At 37.8% G+C, this 21,830-nt stretch overlaps 1 pseudogene; it reads left to right on the top strand.

Annotated features, from left to right (window-relative positions):
• LOC103274247 overlaps positions 1 to 21,618 on the top strand; it is a 72,837-nt pseudogene extending 51,219 nt beyond the window's left edge.
• The last annotated feature ends 212 nt before the right edge of the window (positions 21,619 to 21,830 follow it).

The following is a 21,830-nucleotide window of genomic DNA, read 5'->3' as shown; positions in this document are numbered from 1 at the left end:
ATAACTTGACTTCCTCTTTTCCTATTTGGATACCCCTGATTGCCTTCTCTTCTCTGATTACTCTAGCCATGATTTTCAATACTATATTGTGCAGGAAGAGTGAGAGTGGGCATCCTTGTCTTGTTCCAGTTTTCAGGGGAAATGGTTCCAATTTTTGTCCATTTAGGAGTATTCTGGCTGTGGGTTTCTCATAGATGGCTTTTACTACTTTGAAGTATGTTCCCTGTATGCCTTGATGTTTGAGGGTTTTTATCAAGAAGGGGTGCTGGATTTTATCAAAAGCTTTTTCTGCATCTAATGATATAATCATGTGGTTTTTGTTTTGACAGCTGTTGATGTATTTAATTACATTAATGGTTTTATGAATGTTGAACTAGCCTTGCATCCCAGGGATGAAGCCTACTTGGTCACGATGGATGGTTTTTGAGATGTGTTGTTGAATTCGGTTCACTAGGATCTTGTTGAGAATTTTAGTATATGTTCATCAAAGATATTGGCCTGTAGTTCTCTTTCTTTGTTGGGTCTTTACCTGGCTTGGGTATCAATGTGATGTTAGCTTCATAAAATGACTTGGGGAGGTTCCATCTTTCTCAATCACCTGGAATACCTTCAGTAGGATTGGTATCAGCTCCTCCTTAAATGTCTTATAGAATTCTGCTGGAAAGTCATCTGGTTCAGGGCTTTTTTTTCTAGGTAGTTTTCTTATTATGTAGTCAATTTTCTTGATTGTTATTGGTCTATTTAGGGTCTCAATTTCTTCTTGTTTCAACCTAAGCAGGTTTTGTGATGACAGAAAGTCCTCCATTTCTGAAGGGTTTTCCAGTTTGTTTCCATGCAAGTGTACATAATAGTCTCAAATGGTCATTTGTATTTCTTCAGGGTCAGATGTGACTTCATCTTTTGTGTTTCTGATTGTACTTCTTTGGGTTTTTTTCTCTCTTTTTTTTGGTCAGTCTAGCTAGGGGACCATCGATCTTGTTTATCCTTTCGAAGAACCAGCTTTTTGTTTCATTGAATTTTTTATATTATCTTTTTGTCTTCTATGTCCTGGATTTGGGTTTTTATTTTGGTGATCTGGATTCCTCTACTGAAATTAGAGTTTTTGTGGTCTTGCTTTTCCAGCTTCCTAGGTGGCTTATTCAGTTGTTAATTTGTGATCCTTCCATTTTCTTCATGTGCATTTGTAGGGATATAAATTTCCCTCTTACTATAGCTTTCATGGCATCCCAGAGATTTTGGTAAGAGGTTTCTTCTTTTCATTTGTCTGGGTATATTTTGATTTCTGTTTTGATTTCATCATTGACCCAGGAGTTGTTTAGCATCATGCTGTTTAGTGTCCATGTTTTTGTGGTTTGGGGGGGACCTTGTTGATGCTAATATTTATTTTTATTCCACTGTGATCCGAGAAGGTGCATGGTAAAATTTTGGTCCTTTTAAATTGGCTTATGCTTGATTTATGGCCAAGTACATGGTCGATCTCGGAATACATTCCATGCAGTGATGAGTAGAATGTGTATTCTGTGGTCTTTGGATGGAGTGTTCTGTAGGTATTGATTAAGTCCATTTGATCAAGAGTCACATTCTGGTTCCAGATCTCCTTGCTGATTTTTTGTCCTGATGATCTGTCTAGGGTTGTGAGTGGGGTATTAAAGTCCCCAGTTATGATGGTGTTAGATTCAATATCTTTCTTTAGTTTTCCTAGAAGCTGGTTTTGAAACTTGGTGCTCCTATGTTGGGTAAATATATGTTTAGCATAGATATTTCTTGTTGATGGAGTGAACCTTTTATCATTATGTAGTGGCCCTCTGTATCTTTTTTAATTTTTGATAGCTTAAATGATATTTTCTCTGAAATTAGGATCGAGACTTCTCATTTCTTTTGTGTTCCATTCACCTGAAAATTTGTTTCCCATCCTCTTACTTTGAGTCTGTGCATGTTCTTTCTAGTGTGATGGGCGTCTTGAAGGTAGTACATTGTTGCCTGGTGGTATTTTATCCACTTTATCATTCTATGTCTTTTCAGTGGTGCATTTCGTCCATTCACATTCAGGCTAATTATTGAAATGTGAGAGTGGTCCCTATCATAGGGTTCTTATAGAGTTGTTGTTCTTCCATTTGGTTTTTTGTCTTTCTTTCAGTTTTGGGGTTGGTTCATGTGTATTTTATTCTATTTCCTGTACTCTTGTGAAGAACATTGTTCTTTTTTCCTTTTCTTCTGTGATTAGTACTTTCTTAAGTGTTTCAGGTAGAGGTGGTCTGGTGGCAACATAAGTTCTTAGGGATTGGATTTCTGGGAAAGATTTCAATACTCCCTCGCTGATGAAGCTTAACTTGGCTGGGTAGTTTATTCTTGGTTGAAATTGTTTATCTTTTAGGACTTTGAAGATAGGGCTTCAAGCTCTCCTAGCCTGTGGGGTTTCTGTAGATAAATCCGCTGCTATTCTAATTGGTCTGCCATGGTAGGTGATCTGGCCTTTTTCTCTTGCTGTCTTTAGTATTTTTTTCTTTTACACCAACTTTGTTTGGTGAATTATTATGTGTCTAGGAATTGGTCTTCTCATTTGTTGTCTTGCAGGGGTTCTCTGAATCGCTTGTGTTTGAATTTTTGCATCATTGATTAGATGAGGGAAGTTTTCTTGAATAATCTCATGGAAAGTTTGTTCCAGTGTGGTCTGTCTCTCTTTCTGCCTCAGGAAGGTCAATTACTCTTAGGTTTGGTCTCTTGAAGTAATTGCTCATCTCTTGTAGGTTTTGTTCTGTCTTTTTGAGCTTGCTTTCTGTGTTTTTAACAGTTTGGGTTAGTTCTGTATTTTGGTCCTCAAGCTCTGAGATTCTTCCTTCTGCTTGGGTAATTCTGCTTTCCATGCTTATCAGTTTGTTATTTATTTCATTCACAGTAATCTTTATTACTGTTATCTCAGTTATCAGCTCCTGCCTAGTTTCTTTTTGTCTCTCCTCAATTCTTTTTAATCTCTCCATTAATGTCTTGATATCTAGATTTGTAGTTTGAGACCAGTCATTCTGGGGGCTCTTCATTGTTTGCATTCCAAAGTCAGTTTTCTCAGTGTGTGCCCTCTCAGGGGTCTGGGAGAGACCCATATTCTTCTTTTGGTTTTTCTTCATTTGTGTAGATATTTCTCTCTTCTCCCCTTCTTTTGTCTGTTTTTCAGGGAAGGTGGGGTTGCTTTTGCTTCACTTATTTAATCTCCTGTTCTTCCTTATGAGAGTCCTCTGGCTTTGTTCACTTTTGAGGTTGGAGTGTGGGCTGCGAGTGTACTTTTTGCAGTTTTGAGGTTTAATTGAGGAGGAAGCTGTCATTCAGAATCTATATGCTGATTTCACCATTCACCAACTGGTATATGAGCCCACTGGAAGCTATTTCCCACTGCCTTACAATCTGTCTGTGCAGTGGTATGTAGGTTTTGTCCCTGAAAAAAAAGGAGGTATGAAAGAGGAAAATAATGAAGGAAGAGGGGATCAATAGGAACTTAAAAATAGAGAAGAGTGAGAGGGAAAACAGACATACATACCAGCTAACAGGTGAAAAAGAGACACAAGGTCGGAGAGAAATGAAAAAAATATGCAAGCAAAATTCCCTAAAGAATACTGGTAGCTACACAAAGATAGACCAATAAAATCATGCCTTTTGATGCATTTTGCCTAACACAAACAGACAGTGTAAGTCAAAAAGCAAGCAAAAGTGAGCAAAACACACAGTCAAAATGATAAAATCAAAAGTCAAAATAAGAAATCAGACCAGCTCTGGAATCTTTCCTGAGTGTCTAAAGTCTCTTCAGCTCTGATCTCCAGCCTCTCCCCTTTGTTTTCATTACAGACAGCTAAATTTACTCACACCTTGGGTATTCTTTTTAGCCTGCTGCCTGGGAGATCTGCAATGCTTAGTTGCCTTTGTCTGATTCAGTGTAGGGGAGGGGCTGTGTCTCCTGTTTAGTAACATCACCTTAGGAACTGAGGTGGATGTTGCTCATAGGTGGGCGACGCAATGCAAATCTCTGCCTGGAGAATAGCCGAGGTGGCAGTTTCTCTTTCGTGTATACTTTCTCTCTGCTTGTCTGGGTCCCTGGGCATCCTATGATGGACTATGGTGGCATGGGAGGCACTGGGGATCAGCTGCACAGCTGGGCGCTGGACCCGAGGTGCCACCAGCGGGCTGGGGTGGAGGAGGGGGTCAGGAATTCCCTCCTCTGGAGCTGAGAGTCTCCAATCAGCACCTCCTAAGATATGCTGTTCCCTTACAAAAGCAGGGGTCATGCGCTGATTGCCTCAGCCAGGGTGGGCCCAGAGCTCCAGAACTCCAAAGCTCCAAAGGGCAGGCAGTGAGCAGCTAGAGTGATCCTGGGCTGCTCACAGGGTACTTCAGCCAGAAATGGAATTGGTATCTCTGAGGGGCAGGCACCCAGAGCCTCCCTGGGTGACTGGCAGTTTGGTGCTGGGTGCTGGGTGAGACGATGTAGCCAGGAAGGGAGCTGAGACATGAGACTCCCGTGCAGGCAGGAGTCACATATAGTAGAGCAGCAGCAGCTGGGGGCCACAACATCCAGCCCTGCATGGGACTGAGGGTCCCCAGGCCTCAGACCAGTGTGGCTGGTGGTAGGCAGGGGGGTGGGGAAAGAAAAGTAAGAGTCTTTTGGGGAACTCAAGTTCAGAGAATCTCACAATTCCACCTATGCCATCACCATCTTACCAGAACTCCCGGAAAAGAAGCTCTAAAAGACAAAACAAAACCTCCAAGAGAGGAGTAATTATTTCAAGAGGTCAAACCTAAGATTAATTGGAATCCCTGAGGCAGATAGAGAGACAGAGACCACCATGGAACAAACATTACATGAAATTATCCAAGAAAACTTCCTTCATCTCATCAGTGATTCGGCCCTTCAAACACAAGAGATTCAGTGAACCCCTGCAAGACAACAAATGAGAAGACCAACTCCTAGACACACAGTAATTCACCTACACAAAGTAGGTATAAAAGAAAATCTCCTAAAGGCAGCAAAAGAGAAGTCAGACTACCTACCAGGGAAGACCAATTAGAATACCAGCAGAATTATCTACAGAAACACTTCAGGCTAGGAGAGCTTGGAGACCAATCTTCAAAGTTCTCAAAGATAAACAATTTCAACCAAGAATTACCTACCCAGCTAAGTTTCATCACTGATGGAGAACTAAAATCCCTCCCAGATATCCAATCCCTAACAGTTTTTGCTGCCTTGAGACCAGCTCTACAAGAAACACTTAAGAAAGTATTTCTTAAGGTCTTCTTTGAAGAAAGTATTAAACACAGAAGAAAGGAAAAAAGAACGACACAACCCTTCCCAAGAATTCAGGGAAAAGATTGAAAACACACATGAAACAACCCCAAAATCAAAAGAAAGAAACAAATAAACAAACAAACAGCAGCAACAACAACAAATTCTGTAAGAACCTCATGACAGGGAAAGATTCCCACATCTCAATAATTAGCCTGAATGTGAATGGACTAAAAGCACCACTGAAAAGATATAGAATGGCAATGGATAAAATATCATGAGGCAATAATATACTGTCTTCAAGAAACTCATCTCACCAGAAAGGACACTCAAGACTCAAAGAGGATGGGAAACAAAATTTCCAGTGAACAGAACCCAAGAGAAAGCAGGAGTTGTGATCTTAATATCAGACAAAATACCCTTTAAGATATCAAAAACTTAAAAAGGCTGGAATGTCACTACATAATGATAATAGGTTCAATTTATCAACAAGAAATATCCATCCTACTTAGAGTTTATAATACTGAGTGATCTTTCACAGAAACAAAGAAATGAGTGTCATGTGTTCTCACTCATAAGCAGATCTTGAAAAACTATCATAATACTACAAGAAAAGGATTGGCAGTAGTGGGAAACTGCAAGGAAGGGAGTGAGGAAGTGGGATTGCCAGTAGTGGGAATCTGTTGGGGGGGGCAGACCTAATCAACAAGAGTACCTGCATAATGAAAATTTGTATACTTAACCCTGAATTGTACCCCACATCTTTAAAATAAAAAATTAAAATAAAAAAAGAAAACTACAGGTCCTAAAATGAAAGAAAAAGAAAAAGAAATATCTATCCTAAACATACATGTACCATAATAGGAGTACCAACTTTCATAAAGCAGCTTCTAGGTAAACTAAAAAAAGATACTGACTCTAACACTATCATAGCTAGGAACTAAAATACCCCACTCACAACCCTAGACAGATCAACAAGGCAAAAAAAATCAACAGGAAGATCTGGAAACTCAACTTGACACTTGACCAAATGGACTTAATTGATACCTACAGGGCACTCCATAAAACAACCACAGAATATACATTCTACTCATACCACATAGAATGTTCTCTAAGATCAACCACATCTTCAGTCATAAATCAAGCATAAACAAATTCATAAGACTGAAGTCTTGCCATGCATCATCTCAGACCACAGTGAAATAAAAATGAATATCAGCACCAACAAAGTTCCCACAAAACCCACAAAGATATGGACACTAAATAGCATAATGCTAAACAACTCCTGTGTCAACAAGGAAATCAAAACAGAGATTAAAATATACCTGAAAGCAAATGAAAATTAAGAGACTTCTTACCAAAATCTCTGGGATGCCATGAAAGCAATACTAAGAGGAGATTTCATATCTCTATCAACACACATGAACAAAAAGTAAAGAACACAAGTTAGCAGCCTAACAATTCACCTAGGAAGCTAGAAAAGCAAAACCACAAAATTCTAACTTCTGCAAAGGAATCCATATCACCAAAATAAAAGTCCAAATTTGGGACACAGAAGGCAAAAATATAACACAAAAAAAAATCAACAAAACAAAAAACTGGTTCTTTGAAGGGATAAACAAGATTGATGGACCCCTACCTAGACTGACAAACAAAAAGTTCAAATAAACACAATCTGAAATGCAAAAGATCAAGTCACAACAGACCCTGAAGAAATACAAAAGATTATCTGAGATTACTATGTCCACTTGCATGGAAACAAACTTGAAAACTTAGAGGAAATAGAGGACTTTCTGATATCACACAACCTTCCCAGGTTGAAACAAAAAGAAATTGGCACCCTAAATAAACCAATAACAATACAGGAAATTCACTATTTCATAAGAAAAATACCTACAAAAAAAAAAGTCCTGCACAAGAAGACTTTCCAGCAGAATTCTACAAAACATACAAAGAGGAATTTATACCAATTCTATTGAAAGTATTCCAGGCCATTGAGAAAGATAAAACTCTCCCCAAATCATTTCATGAAACTAGCATCACACTGATACCAAAACAAAGTAAAGACCAACAGAAAAAGAGAACTACAGGCCAAAATCCTTGATGAACATAGATGCTAAAATTCACAACAAGATCCTATCAAAACAGATCCAACAACACATCTCAAAAATCATCCACCATGACCAAGTAGACTTCATCCCCAGGAGGAAGGGCTGGTTCAACGTTCACAAGTCCATAAATGTAATTAAATATATCAGTTGATGCAAAAACATCTATATTATTAGATGTGGGGAAAGATTTTGATAAAATCCAGTACCACTTCTTTATAAAAACCCTCAAGCATCTAGGCATAGATGGAACATACCTCAAAATAGTAAGAGCCATATATAAGAAACCCACCACCAACATACTGCTAAACAGACAGAAATTGTAACCATCTCCCCTGAAAACTGAAACAAGAAAAGGATGTCCCCTCTCACCCCACTTTTTCAACATAGTTTTGGAAGTTCTGGCTAGAACAATCAAACAAAATAAGGAGATTAAGGGTAGCCAAACAGGAAAAGAGGACATCAAGTTATCCCTCTTTGCAGATGACATAATTCTATACCTTGAAAACCAAGAGAATGTCTCAAAAACCACCTTACACTGATAAAGGACTTTGGCAAAGTCTCAGGGTATAAAATAAATGAGCAAAAGATAGTTGCATATCTATACATCAACAATAAACAAACAGATACCCAAATAAAGAGCACAATCCCATTCACAATAGCCACACACACAAAAAAATACATTGGCATCTTCCTAACCAGAGACTTGAAAGAGCTTTACAATGAAAACTACAAAACAGTGCTCAAATAAATCAAAGATGACACAAATGAATGGAAAAATACTCCATGCTCATGGGTTGGAAAAATCAACATTGTTAAGATGTCCATTCTACCCAAGGCAATCTACAGATTTCATGCAATACCCATTAAATTACCAGTAGCATTCTTCTCAGACCTGGAAATGAAAATATAGGAATTCATAAGGAAACGTAAATGACCACATATTCCCAAAACAATACTCAGCAAAAAAGAACAAAGCAGGAGGATTCACACTCCCAGACTTTAAACTTTATTATGAAGTTATAATAATCAAAACAGTCTGATACTTGTACAAGAACAGGCATATAGACCAATGGAACAAGATAGAGATTCCAGAAGCAAAACCTCAATTGCTCAACCAACTCATCTTCAACAAAGCCTCTGTCAACAACCACTGGGGAGTGGAGAACTTATTCAGTAAATGGTACTGGGAAAACTGGCTGACCACATGCAGAAAATTGAAATAAGACCCTTGCCTATCACCATACACAAAAGTGAACTCTAAATGGAATAAAGACCTAAATGTAAAACTTCAAACTACAAGAACCTTAGAAATTGCAGGAGACACCCTGATGGCAATTAGAACTGGCTATCAAATCCTGAGCAAAACCCCAAGTGCCCATCAAACTGTCAAGCTTCTGCAAAGCCAAATAAATCATCAAGAGATCAGGGAGACTACCCACAGACTAGGAAAAATTATTTGCCAACTTTATATCTGACAAAGGCCTAAGATCTAGGATCTACAAGGAACTCAAACATGCTGGGGGGAAGAAACAGCCCCATTACAAGTTGACAAAAGATATGAATAGACACTTCTCAAAGGAAGACATATGAGCAGTCAACAGATACATGAAAAAATCCTCAGCCTCACTCATCATCAAGGAAATGCAAATTAAAACCAAACTGAGATACCACTGAACTCCAGTCAGGATGGCCATCATCAATAACTCAACAAACAGATGTTGGAGAGGATGTTGAGGAAAGGGAACACTTCTACACATTTGGTGGGAGCGTAAACTAGTACAACCTCTGTGGGAAACAGTTTGGCAAATCCTAAAAGATCTAAAAATTGACCTTCCATATGACCCTGCAATCCCCCTACTGGGAATATACCCAGAGGAGCTCAAATCACTCTTTGAAAAAGATGCCTACATATGCATGGTTATTGCAGCATTGTTCACAAAATAGCAAAAAATATGGAACCAACCATGCTGCCCATTTAAAAGGACCAGATTTTAAAAACATGGTACATTTACATGATGGAATATTATGTAGCCACTAAGGACAAAATTATGAACTTCATAGTAACTTGAATGGACTTAAAGTCTAGAATCCTGAGTGATCTTTCACAGAAACAAAGAACTGAATATCACATGTTCTCACTCATAAGTGAACCTTGAACAGTTATCATAATACTGTAAGAAAAGGATTGGCAGTAACTGCTGGGGTGAGGGCAGAATTGGCAATAGTGGGAAACTTCCAGGTGATGGGGAGCACACCTCATCAACAAGGATATCTGCATAATGAACATTTGTATACCTAACCCTGAACTGTACCCCACATATTTAAAATTAAAAAAAAAATTTTTTAAAGCATCACAGTAAACACTCTGAGAATTCCTGAAGCAAATAAACTTATTTAGTTTTGCTTTTTTAAAAAAAGGATATTAACTCTAACACTGCTATAGCTTGGGGATTAATACCCCACTAACAACCCTAGATAGATCAACAAGGCCAAAAAAGTCAACAAAGAGATCCAGAAGCACATATCGATGCTCAACCAAATGAATTTAATAAATATCTAAGAATACTCCACCCAACAGCCACAGAATATACATTCTACTCATCACCATATGGAACATACTTCAAGATTGATCACATCCTTGGCCATAAATCAAACATAAACAAATTTCATAAGATTTAAATACTACCATGCACCTTCTCAGACCACAGTAGACTAAAAATAAATATAAACAACAAAAAAATTCCTCCAAAACCGACAAAGACATGGACACTAAACAGTATGATGCTGAACAACTACTGAGTCAACACAGAAATCAAAACAGAAATTAAAAGTTTCCTGGAAACAAATGAAAATGAAGAAACATCCTCCTAAAATCTCTGGGATGCCATGAAATCAGTTCTAAGCAGGGAATTTATATCTATATGAACACACATCAAGAAAATGAAAAGGTCACAAGTTAACAGCCTAACAAATCACCTAAGGGAGCTGGAAAGACTAGACCACCAAAACCCTAACTTTAGCAGAACAATCAAGATCACTGAAGTAAAAACTCAAATATGGGACATAGAAGACAAAAAAAATTATGGTAAAAAAAATCAACAAACAAAAATCTAGTTCTTTGAAAGAATAAACAAAATTAATGAACCCCTAGCCAAAATGACCAAGAAAAAGACCAAATAAACACAATCAGAAATGCAAATGATCAAGTCACAACTGACCCCGAAGAAGTACTGAAAATTATCAGAGATTACTATGCACACCTGTATAGAAACAAATGTAATAATCTAAATGAAATAGAGAATTTTCTGACATAACACTATCTACCAAGGTTGAAACAAGAAGATATTGAGACACTAAGTAGATAAATAACAACCCAGGAAATCAATTCCATCATAAGAAAATTACCTACAAAAAAAAAAAACCATGGACCAGACCGTTTTCCAGTGGAATTTTACAAACCATACAAGGAGGAACTAATATCAATTTTATTGAAAGTATTCCAGGCAACTGAGAAAGAAGGAATTCTCCCCAAATCATTTCACAAAACTAACCTCACACTGAAGCCCAAACCAGGTAAAGATCCAACAAAAAATAAAAAATAAAAGAACTACAGGCCAACATACCAAATGAACATGGAGGCAAAAACTCTTAATAAGATTCTAGAGAATTGGATCCAACAACACATCTCAAAAATCATCCACCATGACCAAGTAGGCTTCATCCACAGGATGCAGGGCTAGTTCAAATCTGCAAGATCATAAATGTAATTAAATACATCAGTAGATGTAAAAACAAGAACCATATGATTATATCATTAGACACAGAAAAGGCTTTTGATAAAACCCAGCATCCCTTCTTGATAAAAAAAACCCTCAAACATCTAGGCATAGAAGAAACATATGTCAAAATAATAAGCACCATCTAAAACAAACCCACAGCCAGCATATTGCTAAATGGACAGAAAGAGAAAACACTTACCCTGAAAACCAGAACAAGACAAGGCTGCTGACTCTCCCCCATCCTGTTAAACATTGTATTAGAAGTCCTAGCTAAAACAATTAGACAAGAGAAGGAAATCAAGAGTATCCAAATAGGAAAAGAGGAAGTTAAGTTATCCCTCTTTGCTAACAATATGATCCTATACCTCAAAAACTCAAGAGAACCTGTCATAAACCTGCTTATACTGATAAAGGGTTTTGGCAATGTCTCAGGGTACAAAATAAATGTGCAAAAGACAGTTACATTCTTATATCCAACAACAAGCAGGCAGAGAATCAAATAAAAAACACAATCTCATTCACAATAGTGACAAAAAAATAAAATAAAATACCTTGGCATCTTTCTAACCAGAGATAAGAGAGACCTTTGCAATGAAAACTACAATACACTGCTCAAAGAAATCCAAGAAAACACAAACAAATGGAAAAATATTACATGCTCATGGATGGAGGAATCAACATTGTTAAGATGTTTATCCTACTAAAGGCAATCTACAGATTCAATCCAATACCCATTAAATTACCAACATCATTCTTCTCAGAACTGGAAAAGACAACACAGAAGATCATATGAAAACATACATGACCATGAATAGCCAAAATAATCCTCAGCAAAAGAAACAAAGTGGGAGGTATCACACTTCCAGACTTTAAGCTTTACTATAAGGCTACAATAATCAAGACTGCCTGGTACTAGTACAAGAATAGGCATATAGACCAATGGAACAGGATAGAGATTCTAGAAGCAAAATCTCATTTTCTCACCCAACTCATCTTCAACAAAGCCTCCACCAACAACCACTGGGGAGAGGAGAAAACTGACTGACCACATGCAGACAATTGAAACAGGACACCTACCTATCACCATACACAAAAATCAATTCTAAATGGACAAAAACCTAAATGTAAAACCTCAAACTATAAGAATCTTAGAAAACGCAGGAGACACCCTCATAGAAATTGGAACTGGCAACCAATTCCTGATCAGAACACCAAGTGCCCATGCCATAAGAGATAAGATAGACAAATGGGACCTCATAAAAACTGAAAAGCTTCTGCAAAGCCAAAGAAATCATCAAGAGAGCAGGGAGATAGCCTACAGAATGAGAAAAAATAATATTTGCTAACTGTTTATCTGACAAAGACCTAACACCCAGGATCTACAAGGAACTCAAACATGCAGAAAGGAAAAAAACAAACAGCCCCATTAAAAAGTGGGTAAAAGACATGAATAAACGTTTCTCAAAAGAAGAGATACAGGCAGCCAACAGATAGATGAAAAAGTTCTCAGCCTCACTAATCATCAGAGAAATGCAAATCAAAACCACATTAAGATACAACCTAACCCTAGTAAAAATGACCATCATTAATAAAAGAAAGAACAACAGATGCTAGCAAGGGTGTGGAGAAAAAGGAATGCTTCTACACTGCTTCTAGGAATGCAAACTAGTGCACCTCTTTGGAAAACAGTGTGGTGATTTCTAAAAGAACTAGACATTAACCTTCCATATGACCCAGCAATCTTCCTACTGGTAATATACCCAAAGGAACTCAAATTATTCTACAAAAAAGATACCTGCACACACATGTTTATAGCAGCACTATTCACAGTAGCAAAAATATGGAACCAACCTCACTGCCCATTGAAACTGGACTAGATTTTTTTAAATATGGTACATATACACAATAGAATACTATGCAGCCATAAAGAAGGACAAACATATGGACTTCACAGCAACTGGGATGAATTTAGAGTCTATTATACTCAATGACCTATCACAGAAACAAAGAATAGAGTATCACTTGTTCTCACTCATAAGTATACCCTGAACACTTACCATAATACTATAAGTAAAGGTTGGCAGTAGTGGGATACTTCTGGGGGTGGGGGGACACAACATCAATAAGGGTACCTGATCTCAAACCAGGCAGAGTGGGGACCAAAGAAAAGCCCAAACTTTACCTGTATGATGACCACTTGTATGCCTAATCCTGAATTATATCCCACATCTTTAAAATAAAAAATAAATGGAAATTTATCCCATGTTCATGAATTAGATGAGTTAAAATGTCAATACTACCCAAAGTAATCTACAGATTAAATTCAAGTCCTACCAAAATACCAATGATATTCTTCACAAAAATAGAAGAAACAATCTTAAAATTCATATGGAACCACAAAAGACTCTGAAGAGCCTAAGCAATCCTGAGCAAAAGGTGGCACATTACCTGACTTCAAAACATATTACAAATCTATAGTAACCAAAACAGTATTGTGCTGGCATAAAAGCAGACACACAAACTAATGGAACAGAATAGAGAACCCAGAAAATAATCCATGCATTTATAGCCAACTCATTTTTAACAAAGTTGCCAAGACTATACATTGGAGAAAGGACAGTCTCTTCAATAAATGGTGCTTGGAAAACTGAACAACTATCCAAATAAAACTAGACCCTTATCTCTGATCATAGACAAAAATCAGAATGGATTAAAGATTTAGATGTAAAACCTGAAACTATAAAACTACTAGAAGAAAATATTTGGAAACATATCAGGACATTCAGTTTAGGTAAGACCTCAAAAGCACTGGCAAAAATCAAAAATCAAAAATAGACAAACAAAATCACAGCAAGCTAAAAACTATCTGCATAGAAAATGAGAAAATCAACAAAGTGAAGAAACAACCTATAGAATGTGAATATTTTCAAACTATCCAACAAGGGATTAACAACCAGAATATATAAGGATCTCAAACAACTCATACAAAAAAGCAAATAATCTGATTTTAAAATGAACAAAAGATCTGAGCAGAAATTTTTCAAATGAAGGCATACAAAATGGCCAACTGGCATGTAAAAAAAATGTTCAACATTACCAATCATCATGGAAATGTAAATTAAAATGACAGTGAGATATCAGTTAAAATGGTTAGTATCAAAAAGAAAATTGCAGGTGCTGAAGAGGATATAGGGAAAGGAGAATCCTCACACATTGTGGAGAACCATATGGAGGTTCTTCAAAAAACTAAAAGTAGAACTATCACATGATCTAGCAATCTCACTACTTGGTATGTATCCAAAAGAAAGGAAATCAGTATATCAGAGAGATTTGAACTCCCATATTTATTACAGCATTACTCATAATAGCCATGATATGAACTCAACCTAAATGTCCATCAACAGATGAATGAATAAAGAAAATGTGGTTCATATACACAATGGAATATTGTTCAGCCATAAAAGAATGGAATCCTGTCCATTGGAGCAACGTGGATGGAACTGGAGGACATTATGTTAAGTGAAATTAGCTAGGCACAGAAAGACAAATATCATATGTTTTCATTCTTGTATGGGTACTAAAAAATTTGATCTCATGGAAGGAAAGAATAGGATGTTGGCTATCAGAGACTGAGAAACGTAGGGGGAATGAAGAATGAAAGTCAGTTGGTTAATGGGTACAAAATACAACTAGATAGAAGGAATAAGTTCTAGTGTTTGATAAAAATAGTAGCAAAATTGATTTTATTTCAAGATAGCTACAAAAGAAAATTTGGAATGCTCCAACATAAAGAAGCAATAAAAGTTTGATGTAGTATTTTTAAGTGTCACAACAGGTAGTTTTCTCACACCAGCACACAACACTGAGGAGCAGGGTGAGTCTCCCAAGACACTCAACACCCAAGTCTCTCAGGAAGCAGTGGGCCAGCCCACACTTTTTATATATCACTATTACAACCAACACTTGGGAAAGTCTACATATATAGGCCATCTATATGAAAGGAACTCATAAGTACCATAGTTCATCCAGATGACAAAGAACCACAGAAACTGCTCTGAAAGTATGAAAAAACAGTCTTACATCTTCCAATGTGGCTTACCAAGTCTTCAACAACAGAAACTAACCACAATGAAATACTTTAAATGTCAAATAATGAATACAAAATATAAATTATATGAAAGTTCAATGAGAGGCAAGATAAAACTGATAACCAACTCAAAGAAATTAGTAGAACAATGCAAGAGGTGAAAGAAGAGTTTGACAACTTTTTAAAAACTCAAACAAAACTAAAAAAAACTGCATTGGATGAGAATTAAAAAAAAACAGTACAAATCCACAGCAGCAAGCTACAACAAGCAGAAGAAAGGATCTCAGAGATGGAATATGGGCTCTTTGAACTAACCCAGTGAGATAGAAACAGAAAAGAATCAAGAAGAATAAGCAAAAAGTCTGAGAACTATGGGATTATGTAAAGCAACCAAACCTATGAATAATAGGCATCCCAGAGTGAGAAGAAGTGTAAAAAGTGTGGGAAATATATTGAGGAAATAATTCAAAAAAAGTTCCTGGTCTCAAAAGAAACTTAGACATCCAGTTGAAAGAAGCACAAGGGATTACTGCAAGACATATTGCAAAGTGAACCTCACCAAGGTATATTATTATCATATTCTCCAAAGTCAACATGAAAGAAGATATCCAAAAAGCAGCAAAAGAGAAGCACTGAATCACTTATAAAAGGAAGGACATTAGAATAACAGCAGACTTTTCAGCAGAAACTCTATAAGCCAGAAGAGAATGGAACTTATTTTCAACCTCCTTAAAGAAAAAAAAAATGCCAGTCAAGAATTTTGTATTCAGTTAAACCAAGCTTCATAAACAAAGGAGAAATAAAGTCCTTCCCAGACATATAAACACTAAGGGAATTTGTCACCATTAAACCAGCCCCACAAGAGATGCTTAAAGGAAATGAAATGACAATTCTCAATATCACAAAACAGTACATAAGTTCAAAGCTCACAGTGCCTAAACAGCAAGTACACATTAGAATCCCCAAGTAAGCCGGGTTCGGTGACTCAGCCTGTAATCCCGCGCCTTTGGGAGGCTGAGGTGAGTGGATTGCCTGAGCCCGCGGGTTCGAGACCCGCCTGGGCAGCGAGACCTCATCTCTACAATAAATCAAAAAATCAGCCGGGCATGGTAGCGCATGCCTGTAATTCCGGCTACTTGGAAGGCTGAGGCGGAACGATCGCCGGAGCCCAGCAGGTCGAGGCTGCAGTGGCCAGGAGCAGCCACTGCACTCCAGTCTGGGTAACAGAGTGAGACTCCAACTCAAAAAAAAAAAAAAAAAAAAGAATCCCCAAGTAAGCTAGCTTACAACACAATGGAGGGAAAAACCTCACATATCACTATTAACCCTTAATGTAAATGGGCTAAACACCTAACTTAAAAGAATCAGAGTAGCAAACTGAATTTAAAAAAAAAAGACTCAACCATATCCTGCCTACAAGAGACCCACCTACTAGCCAAAGACAGTCACAGACTCAAAGTAAATGGGCAGAAAAAGATATTTCCAGTAAATGAAAATAAAAATGAGTAAGAGTAGCCATCCTCATATCAGACAACTCAGACTTTAAGCCAAAAACATTAAAGAAAGACAAAGAAGGACATTATATAATAATAAAGGGTGAAATTCAACAAGAAGAATTAACCATCTTAAACGTATACACACCAAACACCAGAGTATCCAAATTCATAAGGAAAACATTCCTGGACCTCCAAGAACATGTTGATAGCAATATTATAATAGTGGGTGACTTCAACACCCTACTGACATCACTGGACAGAGCATTGAAGCAGAAAATTAATAAAGAAAAACTGAGCTAAAATGAGATTAAAAGCCAAATGAACCTAACAGACAAGTACAGAACTTTCCACCCAACAACTGCACAATATACATTCTTCTCATCTCTGCACAGAACATTCTCCAAAATAAAGCATATCTTTGGCCATAAAGCCAGTCTCAATAAATTTAAAAACATCAAAATTATACCAAGTATATTCTCAGACCACAGTAGTATAAAATTAGAAATCAACACTAAGAAGAGCTCCCAAAACTACACCACTGTATGAAAACTGAACAACTTTCTCTTGAATGACCCTTGGATAAACAAGGAAATTAAGACAGAAATCAAAAAATTTGTTGAAACAAGTGAAAATAGTAACACAATATACCAAAACCACTGGAACACGTAAAAACACTTCTGAGAGGAAAGTTTTGTAGCATTAAATGCCTAGTTCAAAAAATAGAGAAATCAGAGATTAACAACTTAAACTTGCACCTCTGAGAATTAGAAAAACATGAACAATCTAAACCTAAAGCTAGCAGAAGAAAAGAAATGACAAAGATGAGAACAGAACTTAAAGACATTGAAACCAAAAAAATATATACATAGGTTCAATGAATTAAAAGTTGTGTTTTCAAAAGGATAAGCAACAATGACAGACTGCCAACTAGGCTAATCAGAAATAAAGAGAAAAAATTCAAATAATTTCTATCAGAAATGATAGAAGGAACATAACAACCAATACCACAGAAATAAAAAAATCATCAGGAACTACTATGAACACCTCTATGGCAACAAACTGGAAAGCCTGGAGGAAATAAATTTCTGGAATACAACCTCTCAAAACTGAACCAAGAAGAAATAGATACTCTGAATAGATCAATAATGAGCAATGAAATTGAATCAGTAATAATAAAATAAAAAAATCCCAACGAACAAATGCCAAGACATGTGGATTCACAGCCAAATTTTACCAGATGTACAAATAAGAGCTGATACCAATCTTACTGAAACTATTCCAGAAAATCAAGGAGTAGGGACTCCTTCCTAACTTATCCTATGAAACCAGTATCACACTGATACTAAGATCAGGCAAGAACACAACAAAAAAGAAAACTGCAGGCCTATTTCCCTGATTAATATAGATGCTAAAATCCTTAACAAAATACTAGCAAACCTAATTCAACAGCACATCAAAAAAATTATTTATTATGACTAATTGCGTTTTATTCTGGGGATGCAAGGATGGCTCAATATCCACAAATCAATAAACATGATCACCACATAAACAGATCATCTTAATAGATGCAGAAAAGGCATTCAACAAAATCCAACCTTCCTTCATGATAAACACTCTCAACAAACTGGGCATTGAAGAAACATATCTCGAAATAATAAGAGCCATATATGACAAACCAACAGCCAACATCATACTTAATCAGGAAAAGCTAAAAACATTCCCCCTCAGAACAGAAACAAGACACGATGTCCTCTCTCACCACTCTTATTCAACATCCTACTTGATGTCCTAGCAACAGGAATTCTGCAAGAGAAATAAAAGGCATCTAAATCAGCAAGGAGGAAGTCAAACTATCCCTGTTCAAGGATGGCATGATTGTATACCTAGAAAATCCTAAAGACTCCTCCAAGAAACTACTAGACCTAATAAATGACTTCAGTAAAGTCTCAGGATATAAAATCAATGCACAAAAATTGGTAGTGTTCCTATACACCAACAATGCTCAAGCCAAGACCAAATCAAGAGCTCAATCCCATTCATACTAGCCACAAAAAATAGAATAAAATACCCAGGGATACACCTAACTAAGAAGTAAAAGAACTCTACAAGGAGAACTACAAAACACTAGTGAAAGGAATTGTAGATTACACAAATGGAATAGCATCTCATGTTCATGGATTGGAAGAATCAATATTGCTAAAATTATCATACTGTCCAAAGCAATCTACAGATCCACAGCAATCGTGATCAAAATACCAACTACATTCTTCACAGAACTGGAAAAAATAATCCTAAAGTTTATAAGGATCAAAAAATAGCCAAAACAATTCCAAGCAAATAGAACAATAGTGGAGGCATCACACTGCCTTTGACTTCAAATTATCCTACAAGTCTATAGTAACTAAAACAGCATGATACTTGTAAAAGGATAGACTGAGAGACCAATGGAATAGAAAAGAGAATCCAGAAATAAAGCCACATTCCTATAGCCAACTGATCATTGACAAAGCTGAAAAAAATAAACAATGGAAAAGGGAGACTGTATTCAATAAATAGTGCTGGGAAAAATGGCTAGCCATATGCAGAAGAATGAAACTGGACCCCTCTCTCTCTCTCTCTCTCTCTCTCTCTCTCCATATACAAAAATTAACTCAAGATTGATCAAAAACGTAAATGTAAGACTTGAAATTATAAAAACGCTAGTAGGAAACATTCTGCTGGACATTGGCCTAGGCAAAGAATTTAGGACAAAGACCCCAGAAACAATTGCACCAAAAAATAAAATAGACAAGTGGGATTTAATTAAACTAAAAAACTTCTGTGCAGCAAAAGAAATAATCAAGAGTGAACAGAAAACCTACTGAGTGGGAGAAAATATTTGCAAATTATGCCTCAGGCAAAGGGCTAATATCCAGAGTTTACACGGAACTCAAACAACTCAACACACACACACACACACACACACACACACACACACACACACACACCAAAAAGTGGGCAAATGACATGAATAGAAATTTTTCAAAAGAAGACACACAAGCGGCCAACAAACATATGAAAAAATGCTCAATATCACTAATCATCAGAAAAATGCAAATAAAATCCACAATGAGATATCACCTCACACCAGTCAGAACGGCCATTATTAGAAAGTCAAAGAAGTGGAGCACCCCAGCACAGCAGGCACCAGGCACAGAGGAATCAAGCAGGCTGTGATGGGTAAGGGGCTGGAACTGTGACAATAAAGCTGCGGATTGGAAAATGTAGTTTATTTAAAAAGTAATTAGAGGCCAGGTTCAGTGATTCAGCCTGAAATCCCAGCACTTTGGGAGGCCAAGGTGAGAGGATGACCTGAGCCTGCAGGTTCAATACCAGCCCGGGCAACTTGGTGAGACCTCATCTCTACAATAAGTAAAAAATTAGCCATGCATGGTAGTGGGGACCTGTAGTTCCTGCTGCTTGGAAGACTGAGGTGGAAGGATCTCCGGAACCCAGCAGGGATGTTGGGGTGGCCGTGAGTATGCCACTGCACTCCAGCCTGGGCAACAGAGTGAGACTCCAACTCGGGGGGGGGGGGGGGAAAGTAATTAGAGAGAAGAGAGAGAATATTTACCTCCCCAAGGTGGGGGGGGGGGTCCAAAGTCAAGAAGCATGGTAGCCATAGCTCAAAGAGTCACGTGGAGTTTAACACACAATGGTGGAAGTAACTTATCTTTAAGGGAATCAAAGACTACCTCTGGGGTATTTTGTACCATCTCAAAGCTAGATGCTGAAATCCAGCAAAACGAGAGAGGAACAGTATCAAAGAAGGGCAAGTAGTGTCCTGGCACAGAAGAGAACCCAGAATATATAGAGCAAAAGCAAGAGAGTGAGCCTTGTATTGTTAGAATTTTCCAGTGTTGCACTTGGAATGGTGGAGTTTTCTAGTTGTCTTCTCTTGTTTTATCACATGTTTATTCCTGTGCTTCAGTCAGTAACAACCCAAATTATTGGTGATCCATCACTACATGGAGATGTTTGGTCACGGTTGGAATTCCTCCTCACATCAATTTTAAGTTCTCTTTTGAATGCTCCCCTTGTTTGTGCTTAGCAAAGTTGTGAATGCCATTTGGTTTCAAGATATAGCTGACCTGGTATTTGAAATATCAGCAAGGAAGCCTCACCCATTCCCTAGTGTCAGCAAAGTAAGTGCTGATATGCTCTTTAACCTTTTGCTGCAGGTTGTTTTCCTCATTCAGGGAATATTTTTGTGAGTCTCTTTCCCATCCATCTTGTTGGTCAGCTGGTTAGTCTCCTGCATATGTCCCTTCTCTACTCACTGTACTACTTTGAGTATCATTGGTTCAATAATGGAATTGAAATGCACCAGCCAGCCTGTAATTCCACGCTTTGGGAGGCTTAGGTGAGTGGATTGCCTGAGCCCACGGGGTCGAGACCTGCCTGGGCAACTTGGCGAGACCTCATCTCTACAATAAATCAAAAAATTGGCCGGGCATGGTAGCGCACGCCTGTAGTTCCAGCTACTTGGAAGGTTGAGGCAGAAGGATCGCTGGAGCCCAGCAGGTCGAGGCTGCAGAGGCCGGGAGCAGCCACTGCACTCTAGTCTGGACAACAGAGTGAGACTCCAACTCAAAAAAAAAAACAAAAAAAAAACAAGAAATGCACCAGCGTTTGTCAAACATAGAAAGGAATTGCCCTTGCTATTTTGGGTTTGGTTTGCCCTTGGATTTTCTCACAGCAATGCAGTCCTCATACATTACCAGTGGCTGTCTCTTCTCCATCCTCTTTTCTTTATTCATTATCCGAGCCAGTGAGGCAAAGGCCCCTGGCAAAGCTTGCCTCTTCCAGTTGCGCCTCTTCTCCTAGGTGGTCTTCTTAAGCAAAGACTCTTCTGCAAGACAGTTTACCTGCAGTCTGCCCTGAGCAACTCAATCTCTTCAGAGAAGTTCTCTTGACCACATCCATCTCCTGCCAAACCGAAGACTGCTGCAGGCCACTGAGTCAACTGCCATCTGAAGAGGAAAGGTGGAATTGGAAGGAGGCTGTGGCAGCTCTTTTCCCTGTTCACTTCCTCCACCAGGGAAGGCAGAA

Source organism: Carlito syrichta, unplaced genomic scaffold (assembly GCF_000164805.1).
Source record: "Carlito syrichta isolate Samal-C Ts95f unplaced genomic scaffold, Tarsius_syrichta-2.0.1 Scaffold314658, whole genome shotgun sequence".
Lineage (NCBI taxonomy): Eukaryota > Metazoa > Chordata > Mammalia > Primates > Tarsiidae > Carlito > Carlito syrichta.
Note: the sequence above shows the minus strand (reverse complement) of the source record. Positions and strands in the feature narration are given on the sequence as shown.